The sequence below is a fragment of the Artibeus jamaicensis genome, unplaced genomic scaffold, assembly GCF_021234435.1.
Source record: "Artibeus jamaicensis isolate MK-2021 breed Jamaican fruit bat unplaced genomic scaffold, CSHL_Jam_final contig_793, whole genome shotgun sequence".
NCBI classification, from domain to species: domain Eukaryota; kingdom Metazoa; phylum Chordata; class Mammalia; order Chiroptera; family Phyllostomidae; genus Artibeus; species Artibeus jamaicensis.
Genome location: NW_026521975.1, coordinates 3,969,215 through 3,982,572, shown reverse-complemented (window position 1 = coordinate 3,982,572; position 13,358 = coordinate 3,969,215). Strand labels below are relative to the sequence as shown.

Genomic DNA, 13,358 nt, shown 5'->3' with positions numbered 1-13,358 from the left:
GGGAAGATAATAACTCTGAAAGATAGAGGCAAGCCTTCTTAAACTTAGAAATTTGAACTTTCAGCTAATAATTGTTTTTTTTAAGAGTTTATTTATTTCTTTTTAGAGAGATGGGAAGGGAGGAAGAGAGAGGGAGAGAGAAACTTCAATGTGAGGGAGAAACATCGACTGGTTGCCTCTCACACATGTCCTGACTGGGGTCCAAACCCACAACCCAAGCAGGTGCCCTGACTGGGAATCGAACTGGTGACCTTTAACTCTGTGGGACAGTTCCCAACAAACTGAACCATACCGGTCAGGGCCTAACTAATAATTCTTTTTAAATTTTTTTAAAAATTAAAACCATACAGGCTGTGAGACTTCTGAGAGAACTAAAGACCAGAGATCTGTTTTTATGAAGACATCAATGGGAAATGGAGGAGCCACCAAACAAGAACAGAATTGGCTCCTGAAAGAGAAGGTGAAGATACCAGACTTGTGGAGTGGGGTAACCAGGATGCCACGGGCTTTAAACTGGTACCAGGGAACAGGCTGCCTTTTAGGGAAAAGGGGACATAGTAATTGTTTGGAAAGCCAAAGTACAGAACTTCTCTTTTCAAAATTTTTAATAAATAAAGAATGGATGAAAATATATCAGATGTACCACATCTCCTTTATCGAAGCATCTGTCCATGGGCACTTAGATTGTTTCCATATCTTGGCTGTTGTGAAGAGGGTATTATGGTAAGTGAAATAAGTTAGAGAAAGACAAATACCATTGACAGAGGGGAGAGGGTTGAGGGGGTTGGTAAAAAGGTGAGGAGATTAAAAAGTATGAATTGGTAGTTACAAAATAACCATGGGGATGTAAAGTACAGAGTAGGGAATTCAGTCAATGATATTGCAATGACTATGTATGGTGCTGGTGGGTACTGGGCTTATCTGGGGGATCACTTCATAAATTATGTACATGTCTAATCGTGTGTGTGTGTGTGTATGTATGTCTTCCCACCTGAGGACATGTTTACTAATTTTTAGAGAGGGGGGAAGGGAGGGCGAGAAGCATCAATATGAGAGAAACATCAACCAGTTACTTGTCGTATGTGCCCTGGCCAGGGACTGAACCCACAACCTAAGCATGTGCCCTGACCAAGAATAGAACCCACAACCTTTTGGTTTATGGGATGATACTCCAACCAGTTGAGCTCCCCCCAGCCGGGGCTACCCATATATATAATATATGAAACTATATTTATATAGTTCATAATATTTCACATATTATATATGAGACATATATGAAACTATGGTTTTAATATTATAATATTGAATGTCAACTACGATTGAACATGAAAAAAAATGCATTAGCCATGGCTTGGATAGCTCAGTGAATTAAGTGTGGGCCTGCAAACCAAAGAGTCACTGGTTCGATTCCCAGTCAGGGCACATGCCTGGGTTGCAGGCCAGGTCCCCAGTTGGGTGAGCACAGGAGGCAACCACACATTGATGTTTCTCTCCCTCTTTTTCTCCCTCCTTTCCCCTCTCTCTAAAAATAAATACATAAAATCTTTTAAAAAGTAAAGTAAAATGCATTAGATATAGCCACCTGAAAGCAATGAGCCAGAGACTTGTTAACAGTTTTGATGAAGAATGTGTGAGTGAGCATTTAGGAAATGAGAATATAAAGAAATCAAGGTTACAGGAGATGCCTACTCCATTCCAGGTTTGCTCCAGAGGTGTGCACCTTGTAGTTCCACTCTGGTATTTCCAGTGTTGGTAATCACCACCCATCCATCTTTCCTTTCCACGACTACCTTTGAGGGCAGGGTGGGTGTGGCAAGCCCACACAGGGTGTGCTTTGCTGGATGAGAAGGTGGGAAAGCTGGAGTTGAAGCTAGATCTTCAGATTCCATCTCTAACGCTCATTCCCCTAACTGAGCTCCATTCAGGCGAGGGAGGTGGTGGGAAAGGTGGAAGAAGGTGGAGAGAGCCACACGTGCTGGGGAGTAATCAGGAAGAAAAGGGCTCTACACTTACAGCAAGAGATAGCAGGTGGAAGGGACCAGGCTGCCTTTTAGAGAAGAGGCAAAAATAATGACAGGTGATTTTTTAACAGGTGTCTTTCATAGAGCCCTTGTCAGGCCCAGGTGCCTCCACCTTAGAGAAGGAGAAGCGAAGGCCCAGGGGTGCTGGGCCCCTGGGTGGACTTGACCCTGCTTTGCCCTGATTTGGTTATCAATGTTACAAGAGTTGGGCTTGGCCTGTGAGGACTGAGCCCTGGTCGTGTCATTGACCCCAGTTAGGTGTCTGCAGACAGTCCCCGAGATTGTCTGGTGTGACTGGATTCTTCAGAGACATAATGCACAGAAGGACTTCAGGGACTGCCTGGGGACTCCTCCCTCCAGTATAGTCATTCCTGTGAAAAAAAAAACATGTTTATAGCCTGGCTGGTATAGCTCAGTGGATTGAGCACGGGCCTGCGAATAAAAAGATCACAGTTCGATTCCCAGTCAGGGCACATGCCTGGTTTGCAGGCCAGTTCCCAGCAGGGGACCCACGAGAGGCAACCATATATTGATATTTCCCTCCTTCTCTCCTTCCCTTCCCCTCTAAAGATAAATAAATTTTTATTAAAAAAAAAAAAAAAAAAGATGTTTCTAGTCCAGCTGGAAGCCAGACGTATCGGAGTGATGCTCTGCTTTCTAGGACTGGGAATTCTTTGAAACATGCTGGCTGCCCATGGGCCCGTGAGGGTGGGAGATTGCCAGGTTTCTAAACGATCGAAGTCAAAGTTTCTTTGTGAGTTAGTGGCTCTCAGTGTAGTGTCAGTACAAGTAGCTATCATTAAAGCTAACTACTGAGGTAAACCTTTATTTTCATAAAATGTAAGGGATTTTTATTTTGTTAAGATTTTATTTTCATTTATTTATTTTTTAGAGACAGGAAGGGAGAGAGAAAGAATCATCAGTTTAGTATAGTCATTCCTGTGAAAAAAACATGTTTATAGCCTGGCTGGTATCCAGGCTCAGTGGATTGAGGCACGTGCCCTGCCTGGGAATTGAGTGGGCGACCTTTTAGTTCGCAGGTCGGCACTCAGTGCACTGAGCCACACCAGCAGGGCTAACGTGTAATGAATTTTAGAGGCGTGGGGTAAATCATTCTGAAATCCAGTGGCCTCCAAGCTTTTTGATACCATGGACCCGTGGGAGATGAAGGGTGAGGGTGAGATGGGGGTGGGAGTGGTTCAGGAGGCAGAGCCCAGGTGAACTTTGTTTGTGGCCTGATTCCTAACAGGCCTGGGGACCTGTACAGGGCCAAGCCCGGGGTTGGGGACACCTTCTGTAATTGACGTTAAGAAACACTGTTTATTTAAGGAGGTTCATGGCAAAACACAGAGAAAAGATATAGCATGGGAAATATGTATGTTGCTTCTAGAAAAATGCTGTGGGGAAGATCAGGATCCAGGGAGCCCACCCGCTGGCACAGTGGGTGCAGGGGCGCAAGCCTTTCTGGGAACATGTTCTCCCTGGAGCTCCGGAAGAATGGGTTTTATTTCAGAATTAATCTGGCTGATCAGTAAACTTCTGTATACTTTCGTTGACAAACCTTGAGCCTGGGAGGCGGAGTTAGTGGAGGGATTTAAATTGCATTCAGTTTGTGATGGGTTGGGCCAAGCGGCAGAGATCTTTGTTTGCCAGCGGGACTCTGAGCTGGCCTCACTGCTCTTTGCTGTGCTGTTCTGCCACCTGTAAGGAAAGCTTCTGTTTGGGCAGGGCCGACCCTTGCACAACACAGGTGTGAACTGCATAGGCCCACTTATACAAGGGCTTGTTTTCAATAAATGCTCTAAATGTATTTTTTCTTTCTTATGATTTCCTTAGTAACTTTTTCTTTTCTCTGTCCCACTTTATTGTAAGAATACAGTGTATAATACAAGTGGCATACAAAAATATTTGGTATAATACAAGTGGCATACAAAAATATTTGTGAATCAACTGTTCAAGTTTTGGTAAGGCTTCCGGTCAGCAGTAGGCTATTAGTTAAGTTTTTGGGGAGTCAGAAGTAATATGCAGATTTTCTACTGTTTGAGAGAGGGGACAGGGGTAAGGGTCAGCATCCCTCACCCCCATGTTGTTCAAGGGTCAACTGTATAATCAAAATATTTCTAGATGTTATTAAAGGTCTTTCTACCTTGTACAAACATACTCTTGCTCTTCTTTCCAGGTAACTCTTCATTTTCTGTGAACACAAGAAAACACCTTGTTTGTTAGAGGAGAAATGAGGCAGCATTCTTCCTAGTTAGCCCTTTGCTGGCTTTTTGCAGGAAACAGGAGATTTGGATTTCCTCCTGCTGAAAGGAGAGAGTCTGAAGAGATGGGAGCAGAGAACACCTGGTGATTCCTGTGCCCTCGTTTGTGTGAGAGGCTGGAGCAAGAGATTTGGAACCAGGATCTAGGCCTTGACATTTTCAGACACCCCAAGTGAAACCAGCAGAGAAATGCAGTGTAGTTCTCAGAGCAGGAGAATCTGACTGGGAAAGGCTGTCTTGCCTCAGGCCCGAGGGGAGGCGAGCAGTGGAGTGTATCTGGATGAAACACGGCCACATGCTGCCGACTTCAGCTTAAACTGGCGTGGCTGCTGTGCTTGCCCCTCCGGCTCCGTGTCGATGAGTGGAGTCTGACTGTCCCCTCCTTGCTCATTCTGCTCTGTGTGCTAGATTCTGGAGAAATCAGGATGAGTCATTCTTTTATTGCTTTATGAGAATCACTGAACATACATGTGCAGTCTCATTCTGTGCACACTCAGTCTTTGCAAATGTTGTGGTCACATGGGGGAGGTGTGACAGTGATCTGGTGTGTGCACCCCACATTTTGTATTGTGCCCTTTGTAGCCTGGCCTGATAACAGGAGTCCTCCTGCCAGCAGCAGGTGGATGGCTTCATGCTTGTTCTGTCAGTAACAAATGATGTTCTTATCAGGTCATCAGCCTCTTAGGAAATCTTCCCAGCCTCACAGAACCAGCTGACAGAGCTGGTCGAGCCTTTGTCACTCAGGGTCAGAGCCAGTTAGGGGCAGTGCCCTTGCCGAGTGTTGGCCTTTGCAGGTGGTAGTTTCCCCAGTGCCGTGGCATAAACGGAGAAAGTGGTCCCCTGGCCTTAGGGTGGTATATAAAATGAGAATATGTGGTGGAGTGGAGTGCATCTGTGCTTTTAAAATGTGCACGTAAGGTTATGTAGACGGATTGCCTGTTTCATAAGTGATTGCCAGAATTGTGTTAGAGAATTAATTTCAGGCAGCCTGCACATTCACAGAAGGCCGTACAAAATATCGTTCTGCGTGTAGTTGGGAGGCTATGAGGCCAGACAGGCCTGATGTGGACACAGTCACTTACTAGCTTTGTGCAGGCAGCTGGCTTTTCTGAGCCTGTTTCTGTTACTCTAAAATGGTGACAACAGCCAGCCCAAGGGTTGCTTTGAAATTAAATAGGATGAGTGTGTGTGCGTGCGTTAATACATTTTAAAATGCCTGGCATGTAGTGAGCAATCAGTAGGCAATAGTTGCTGGTCTATGAAAATAAAATCTTTGTGAATAGTCTTCACAACTCAGGAGTCTTGGACCTTTCTTCAGTGCTATGTTCGCTGAGCCGGGAACAGTGCCTGGTGCCTCGTGGGCCCTCAGTGAGTTCCGGAAAAGTTGGGAGGCCAGTGCTCTCCGTGGTCAGTGATCTGAGCAAGGCATGTGTGCAAGGAAGTGGCCGCAGAGGTCTGAACAGGCGTGTGACCCCTGGGAACACTGCGGCCGTGTTCCCAGAGATTCCCAGACAACTCCCCACAGGTTCTCCCCTTAGATTTCTGCTGCCCACCTCTTTCCCATACACAGCCGTCTCCCAAAAGTATGTGGAAAAGAAAAACCCTTTCCATTTTCATTCTTAACCTAGAACACAGAAGCTAACATTTTACAGATAACTTCATCAGAAATAGACCCTGGGTCACAGAGCTGTGGACAGACAGAGCTGACGTCGCAATGCAGGCAGCTGGAAGCCAGACTCCAGTCCACCATGAGACTGCCTCTCCGCAAGGTCCCCTCACCAGGAGGCACTCGAGTCAGTCTGAAGATGACGCCCACTGACAGACAAGGCTGAAGAAGACAGAGCTGAGAAGTTTAGAATGTTCACTCTTGCAAAAATTAGCATGTCAAAAATCCTTCTTGCCTGTGATAACTCTGGTCTCCAGGGAAACAGGGCTATAACGCAATGCCAGAGGCAGCAGACAAAACCCACGAGCAGGCTGGTTGCTAAATTTAATGTGGTATTAACTGAGAAATAGGAATAAAAATGTTATATAGAAACTGACTTCAGCTAAACATGTTATGAGTAATGAAGAAATATGTACTAATAGATACTCCCTGTGAGAGTTATGGTGCTAGCCTGTTGTTTCATAATTTCAGACTAATATATATTTAAGGAATTATCATCACTAAGGGTGATTGAACAGGAGAAAGTAAAGAAGTTGCAAACATAGACAAGTCATGCACATGCAGTCTTGTCTTCTGTTCCCAAACATTCCAGAGCTGCATAGGAGAGAGCTTTGACAATAAACCCTCATGTCTACCCACAAGATCATCAAACTCATCAAATTCAGCATCTTTTCTGCTTTCCCCCTTTCCCCAGCTCTGCTGTCATCTGTGAAGCCATTGGCTTCCTTGACTTGGAAGAGCTGGTCTCCGGGCTGTGTTGTCCCACAGACTCAGATGATTCCTTATCCAAATTCAGCCCTTTTCAGATTCACGAGATTCAGGTCCCACAACCCTCTCACTCAGTTGCAGCCTGTCGGTCTGGGGGATTCACCTTGCCACTGGAAAGCTGAGGAGATTGACACAAATCATGATGTAGCCCAGCAGTCCCCTCCCTGAGTTATGCAGAAACACCCAGTCATTTAGGCAGTTTTGGGCCAAGCCTGGCAAGCATCTAACATAGCCCAAGGTTCAGGGACTTGAACCTCAGGCAGGAGAGGTTAGTATTAACAGGGGGCCACTTCTGCTACTGAGCTGTGGGCACTTTGTAAGCCTCGCACATCTGTGTCTGCATGTCCGTGGAGTGGGCCTTCCAGGGAGGAAGAGAGAACTCATTACAGCAGGTGCCACAAGCAGTTTTAGGTTCTGCTGAGAACAAATGTGTTTTAACATGAAGTTGGTTTCCAGCCTCTAACCCCCAGATGGTTCCCTCTGTGGTGTTCAGAAGTTATGAGTTGGGAATCATCGATAACATCCCAACAGCTCAGGTTTTTGTCTCCTGCCACAGCGCGCACTTCTGAGAAGCTATGAAGGTGAATCTATTTCAGTGAAATTCGAACTCTCCTCACCTTGCCCTATTGTATACTCACAAATGCAGGAAGCTCTCTAGTAAACAGATGCCAATTGTGGGTTCACAGTCGTTAACCGCAGAGTAACCATAGCAAGTATAAGGGTCCACACAGCTTAAAAGGCAAGTGGGGTTGTCTTCCGGACTTTCATGGGGAAGGCGAGGATTTTAGGTTCTCACGTTAATCCTTGTAGATGAAAGTGGGAGCTGTGGTCATGCCTAGACGGGAGAGCGCTCTGCTTCAAGAGTGTGTCATGACAAGTGCTCGGCACCTGTAGTGAACGAACTTCCCAGGTTTCCTGGCTCCCTACTGGCTGTTCGGGTTGGTGAGGGGAGGAGCATTTGCTGTAACTCAGCAGGTTCTGCTGCTGCCCTTGTCATTGCTGTGGGTCCCCCTCAACATCTGGGTGGTTCAGGTGTCTGAGACACTTCCTTCACTTATTCAGTGTATATTTATTAAGTTCCTATTATTTGTCATTTCTGACCTCGTGTTTCTTTCCCAAGATCTTGCACTGGGCTGTGAGCAGGCCAACCTAATTAGTTAGAGAGGGGTTTGATTAACCTTTGGAACTGTATTCAGTGCTCATGTGGCCCATTTTAAAGCCACTGTGCTGTGTTTCAGTGTGTACCCTTGACTCCAGCTGGCTGTCTTGTTAATGAATACTGTTGGTTACCAAGAAGCCCAGGTTAGAGTGTGGGTGGCTTCATTCAGTTAATCATCATCTCTGGAAAGCACATTTGAAGTTTCTGCTGCTTTTTAATCTTTTGCAGAAGGGTAACCATATGATTTGGTATTCTACTTCAGAATAATATAATGGAATAAGGGCTTAATGTTCTGTTCGGTTCATTTCTATCAGAATTTAGCCTCTGAATGAGTAAAAGACAAACTGCCGGATGGAGTGTTCTGTGAAAACATTGGAAGAAGTAAGCGAGCCTTTTTTTGTGTCCTCAGAACTCAACAGAGTGGCGGGAGTGCCAACCATCAACACAGCAGAGGCTCCAGCACAGAAAAAGGCCCCGGGGAGGGGTGGGTGGAGAGGAGGTATTCATTTCTCTTTAAAATAGCTTCTAAAAATAAAACCCGGTTTCCTGCGATGCTGTGTGTAGGAGGATAGGAATTGGAGGGAAGAGAACATTCTAGGGGCTCGGTAAAATATTTTGAGCCAAGAAAACCCTAGAGCTCTGGGCATTATTTTAGCTTATTGTCTGGTTGAGGTGGCAGTGTTGATAATGACCTGTGTGAGCTGCCTCCGTCCACTTCTTGGGGTGAGATGGATAAAGGTGTACAGGTCGAAGAGGACAGTTCCAGGATGGAGACATGTCAGGACGAGCACGCCATGTCCTGTGAGTTCCTGAAAGGAGTTTGGGGTGATGGGAGAGGGCAGTGAGCAGGTATCGTGGGGCGTTCAGCTCATGTTTTGGGGTCTGCGGGATGAAATTCTGAACTAGTTTCTTAGAATAAAGCTTGGACTGTTCTATGATTCATAATCCAGCTTTTGGGTTACCTACAAAGAGAGAATTTTGTTCTCAGTTTTATGTGAAAAGCATAATAAAAAGCCGTGGAGCAAAAACCAAACAAACAACAACAACAAAAAATCCCTAGCTCTCCCTGGCCCCACCCAACATTTAAAAAGGCTTTTCTGGTGTTTTTTTCATCATTGAATTTTAAATGGCTTGAATTTTCAAACAAGTCATAATTGGTAAAACATAAGTTAATATTCATTAAGTTAATAAAGATCATGTATTTTAAAACCCTACGATGGTATCTCGACAATGATCAAACTAAAAGTTTTAAAAGGTATGGGGTGGAAGTTGTGCTTGATCAAGCAGTTGTAGGGTTCTAAACTCACTCAACAAAAATACCCCACCCAGATTCTTCACTTCCAAGGTGCCAGCCACTCACTTCAGTACTATGGGGGGCATTTTCCCTTCAGTCCTCTCCTGGTGAAATTGGGAGACACCCAGGGAGGGAGAAGTATCACTTACTGATGAGCAAGTATGAACAATCACTATAAGTCTGATTATAAGTTTATTTTCATTGTATTGTTCTTTTATTTCTATAGTTTGTTTTTGCCTCCATGTATCTAGCTGCCAGCTGCCAGTAATTGAATGTTTGGTTAGTATAGATACAGCAACTCTTGACGATTATGAAACCATACTTGTCCTCTTAACTTAAAGTTTGAAATAAAATGCGAAATTCTTTCAGGTGAATACAACTGCTCAGAGCCTAGAGGCTTTGTTGCTTGGGGTGTTGTAGTTAGGAAGGAGATGTGGTACTTAGTTTCATCTATTTGCAGCAAGTAAAGGAGGCAAGATGGATAAACTCTGTCTCAGGAAGGGAGGCTTAGCCATTGCTTATATACACAGTTTGGTTAATTACATGTTGATTTCTTGTTTGCTGTTGGCTACATTTACTCTCTTGAGCTCCTGTCAAGCTCATCCTGTTTGCAGCTGAGTCTGCAAAATACTGTGCTGCATTTTAACATTTAGCAAGAATAACATTTAGTAAGATGGCAGAGACCTTGAGTCCCTTACCCTATGTAACACAACTGCAGAGGTGTGTGTGTGTGTGTGTGTGCACATATTATGTGTGTCTATTCAGAAGCTCCACCTCTCTGTGAAGCAGTTGTTAACTCATGGAGCATATTTTCATGTGCATGAGAATTACAGGTACAGATTCCAGGGTTTGCCCCTGAGACTGGTTGAGTAACTTTGGGTTAGGGTTCAGGAATCCGTGTTTCTAATAAGTACTATTAAAGACTGGGCTGCAGGTGAAACATAGGCCCATGAGTTGAAAAGAAAAGAAAACATTGTTTTAGAGGTGTGAACATGAAGCTAATGGAGCCTGTTTATTTTCATTCTGGTTTTAGTTCTTCCCCCAGCCCTCTAGGTCAGACCTTCAGTCATGTGTCTGAAGTCACAGTGGTGAAACACCCATGAAGTATGAAATCTTCATGTTAAATTGGCAAACTGTGGTTCTCAGCCACTTGCGCTTCCAAGTGACTTTATGATTCCCATTCAAGAATGAGAGGCTGAGTTTAGTCGTGCAAACTGTTTAGCACCAAGTATCCACCATGGCTGCACATTTTAAATGGAGAGGAAATACAACTTGTGTAACATTTGGGGTTTTGGCTGATGGTGATGCATGGGATGGATTATGGTATTTCTAGGATATTCACTCAAATTAGCCCATTGATCGGGCTGGCACAGAAAGAGCAGTGTCATCGGGAACAGCAGGTTCTCCCCTCGGTGACATTAGAGGGAGGACGGGTGCACCGGCATGACGTCTCCTGGACGCTCAGCTGCTGCTGCATTTCGCAGTTGCTTTCTCTCTGATTTCCTTGATGAAGTAACCAAACTGGTTTCTCAGGGGGGAAAAAACTGGAAACAAAGTGTTCGAGGCTATTGGAAAACTCTCCTTAGAGTTTGAATTCCTACTTACCTTCATCTCAAAAGTGAATGTAATATGTTTAAGGTTTCTTACTTGTCTTTAAAAGGCCAAGTGTAAACATGCGAGGAGGGGCGTCCACGGATGGTGTGTTTAATTTTTCATGAGGAGTGCATTTCAGTGCTTCCCAGGCGAGGTGGTCCTTCTGCTAATTAGTGAGATGTTTGCTCTCCGCACTGCCTTTGTGTCTGCCCCCGAGACAATGGCTTTCCTGTACCGATTACTGCACGATCCCCTTATTTTGACCCTGTTTGCGCTCAAATGTTAATTTAATCAGAGCTCACCTGAAGCCATGTCTGTTTCTTCTGATGAAATTCAGGTGGTTGGGGCATCGTCTTCCTGAGCTTCAAGTAGTTGGTGAGCACAGATGGCTGTAGCTGTGTGCGGGGAAGGGCGTGGTAGGAACAAAGAGCTGTGTGTGCATGTGTGTGTGCTGCCTTCTGCTTTCTGGCCCCTGGTGTTTCATGGGTTTTATTCTTGATCCTTGTGGCATCTGTACTTCTTGATGCTGAAAAGTATGGGTTAGAAATAGTCTGTGTTAAAGTCCCAAAGTGACTGATTCTTGGCTTTGTTAGGTTTCAAAATTTAATTTTAAATAGTTCGAAGTGAATACATGCTCTCAGCTTTATTATAAACTTATGATTATCTTATGTAAAGATGATTTTAGTTAAGATTCAGTGAATGCTCATGAAGAATGAGTTTTAGAGGAAGCACAAATATTTTCTCTTTCACTTGTAGTAGTTTTAATTTAGCTTTTATTTTTGGTTAACAACTAGACAGTTTTCTCTGTCAGGTAGTAACTGATACAAGGATTGATCAAAGGATTATTGATTGTCCCTCTGTATATGATTTCTACACCCGCATGTTAACATTGCTCCATCCTCCTAAAACACATTAATGATTGAAGATTTATTGTAATTGTGAGATGAATTTTATGATGCAGGTAAAGATTTTAAGGATAGTAACAGATCATGAAGGAATTAAAATGCATCTTACACCTGCTGCTGAAGCCTGTTGTCACTCCTCATCGGTGCATATGGGTTTCCTTCAACCATAAGATGAATACTGGGCATCCTTGTGTCAGGTAGAGAGGGTGTCACCTTTTGTGAACCGACTGTGACCCCAGCAGTGTGACTCTGCTCAGGTGTTGTGAGGATGTGGGCAGCTTTCGCACCTGCATCCTGTGCTTACTGTTTTGTCACAGAGATGGTTGCAGCTTCTTTCCTTTTTCCCTGAAGGACTGGTATGAGGACCCAGGGGAGTGACTGCAAGTGCTGGGCCTTTTGTGCACATCTGTCATTGCCAAGACATGAATTGTTTGCTCAGACTCTTGAGCCCCTGTGGTTTGAAGTCCTTGGGCAGCTAGTTATGATCCTTAAAAGACCAATGCAAATAATTAGACAACTGCATAATTTTTGTACCTGATTTTAGGAAATTCAAAACACATTCTGTTCATATTACTAATTTTTATTTGCCTAAGCAAGGATGAAGGGATCACAAGATTGCTTTAAGAGAAAAATAGCGGGAAATGGATGTTAGGAGAATAGAAGTTTCTCCCACACTGACAACTAGTGTGTTTGGGGTGAGCTATAATGATGTGTGGTTTACTACCTTACAATAGTGCTGTCCTGTGTGACAAAGTCACCTGTGTCTGGTCTTGGAACCTACATTTCTCTGGTGGTTTAACTCTCACCCAGAGTCATCAGAGGTACAGCACTGATGGTGTTCTGTTCATTTAAGTTCATTGCTCATCTTTCAGTTTGGACCTGTGCAGGGGTGGGGGGCAGTGTGTGACTCATCACAGTCACACGTTACACTGCTGGTTCTGGGGCCCGTCTCCCCATCTCCCTGGGTGATCCTTCAGTTAAGTTTGCTACTGCTCGAATTTCTCCCACTGGACTTTCATCCACTAGTGGGACTCAGATCTTAAAAAGAGAAATTTTGGTGTAGGTCAGTCCATCCTTAGCAGTTTGAATTTCAGGGATTGGATAGTTCTGGGAAAAAAATAGTCCAAATTTAAATTTTGCAAACCAAGTAAGTTAAAAAGGAATCCTCAGTCATCACCCACCACCATACTGTCATTCTCTTCTTGCTTTTGTTACATATAGAGAGTTAGTAAAAGAAGGACATTTTAACTTTAGAGAAGTAGGAAAGCTATAACCTCAGACTATCAGTCCTTTAGAGATGGAGTAAATTCAGCTATATATAAATGAGTTCATTATATGCTATTAAACATTCCACTATGAGCTGATAGATCACTTTATTTCAGACTGGAGTTGGGGGGCATTGGGCTGGGTGACCTCCGGGATGTTTCCCAGCACCCTCTCTCCATGATGTGTGTGTGGGGTGATTTGGTTTCCCATTAGGTCTTGTGTGCAAGCAGAAAGGAGAAGGCTGGTGAACATAGTGGTATCCAGGAAAATTGCCAGAAACTTCTCTTTCAAAGCCACCCAGCTGTAATGTTTATGCAGGGTTGCTTTGATTACCTGCAAATCACCTGCAGATTCTTCTCAAAGGGAAGGAACATTTAGAGCTGTTGAGCTCTTTAGAATCTTGACTCTGGCTTTAGCTTTTG

At 44.2% G+C, this 13,358-nt stretch overlaps 1 protein-coding gene across 2 annotated transcripts in view; it reads left to right on the top strand.

Moving 5' to 3' along the window:
- The window catches only part of MTUS2 (microtubule associated scaffold protein 2), a 620,738-nt gene that overhangs the window by 18,140 nt on the left and 589,240 nt on the right, over window positions 1-13,358 (top strand). Inside the window, exon 1 of one of the 2 annotated variants that reach the window (XM_053672919.1) lies at window positions 8,165-8,259. The exons of the other annotated variant lie outside the window; for it this stretch is intronic. The gene's annotated coding sequence lies outside the window, so the exon portion shown is untranslated. Of the gene's footprint in view, window positions 1-8,164; window positions 8,260-13,358 lie in introns of those variants that run through there. 2 annotated transcript variants of the gene reach the window in all.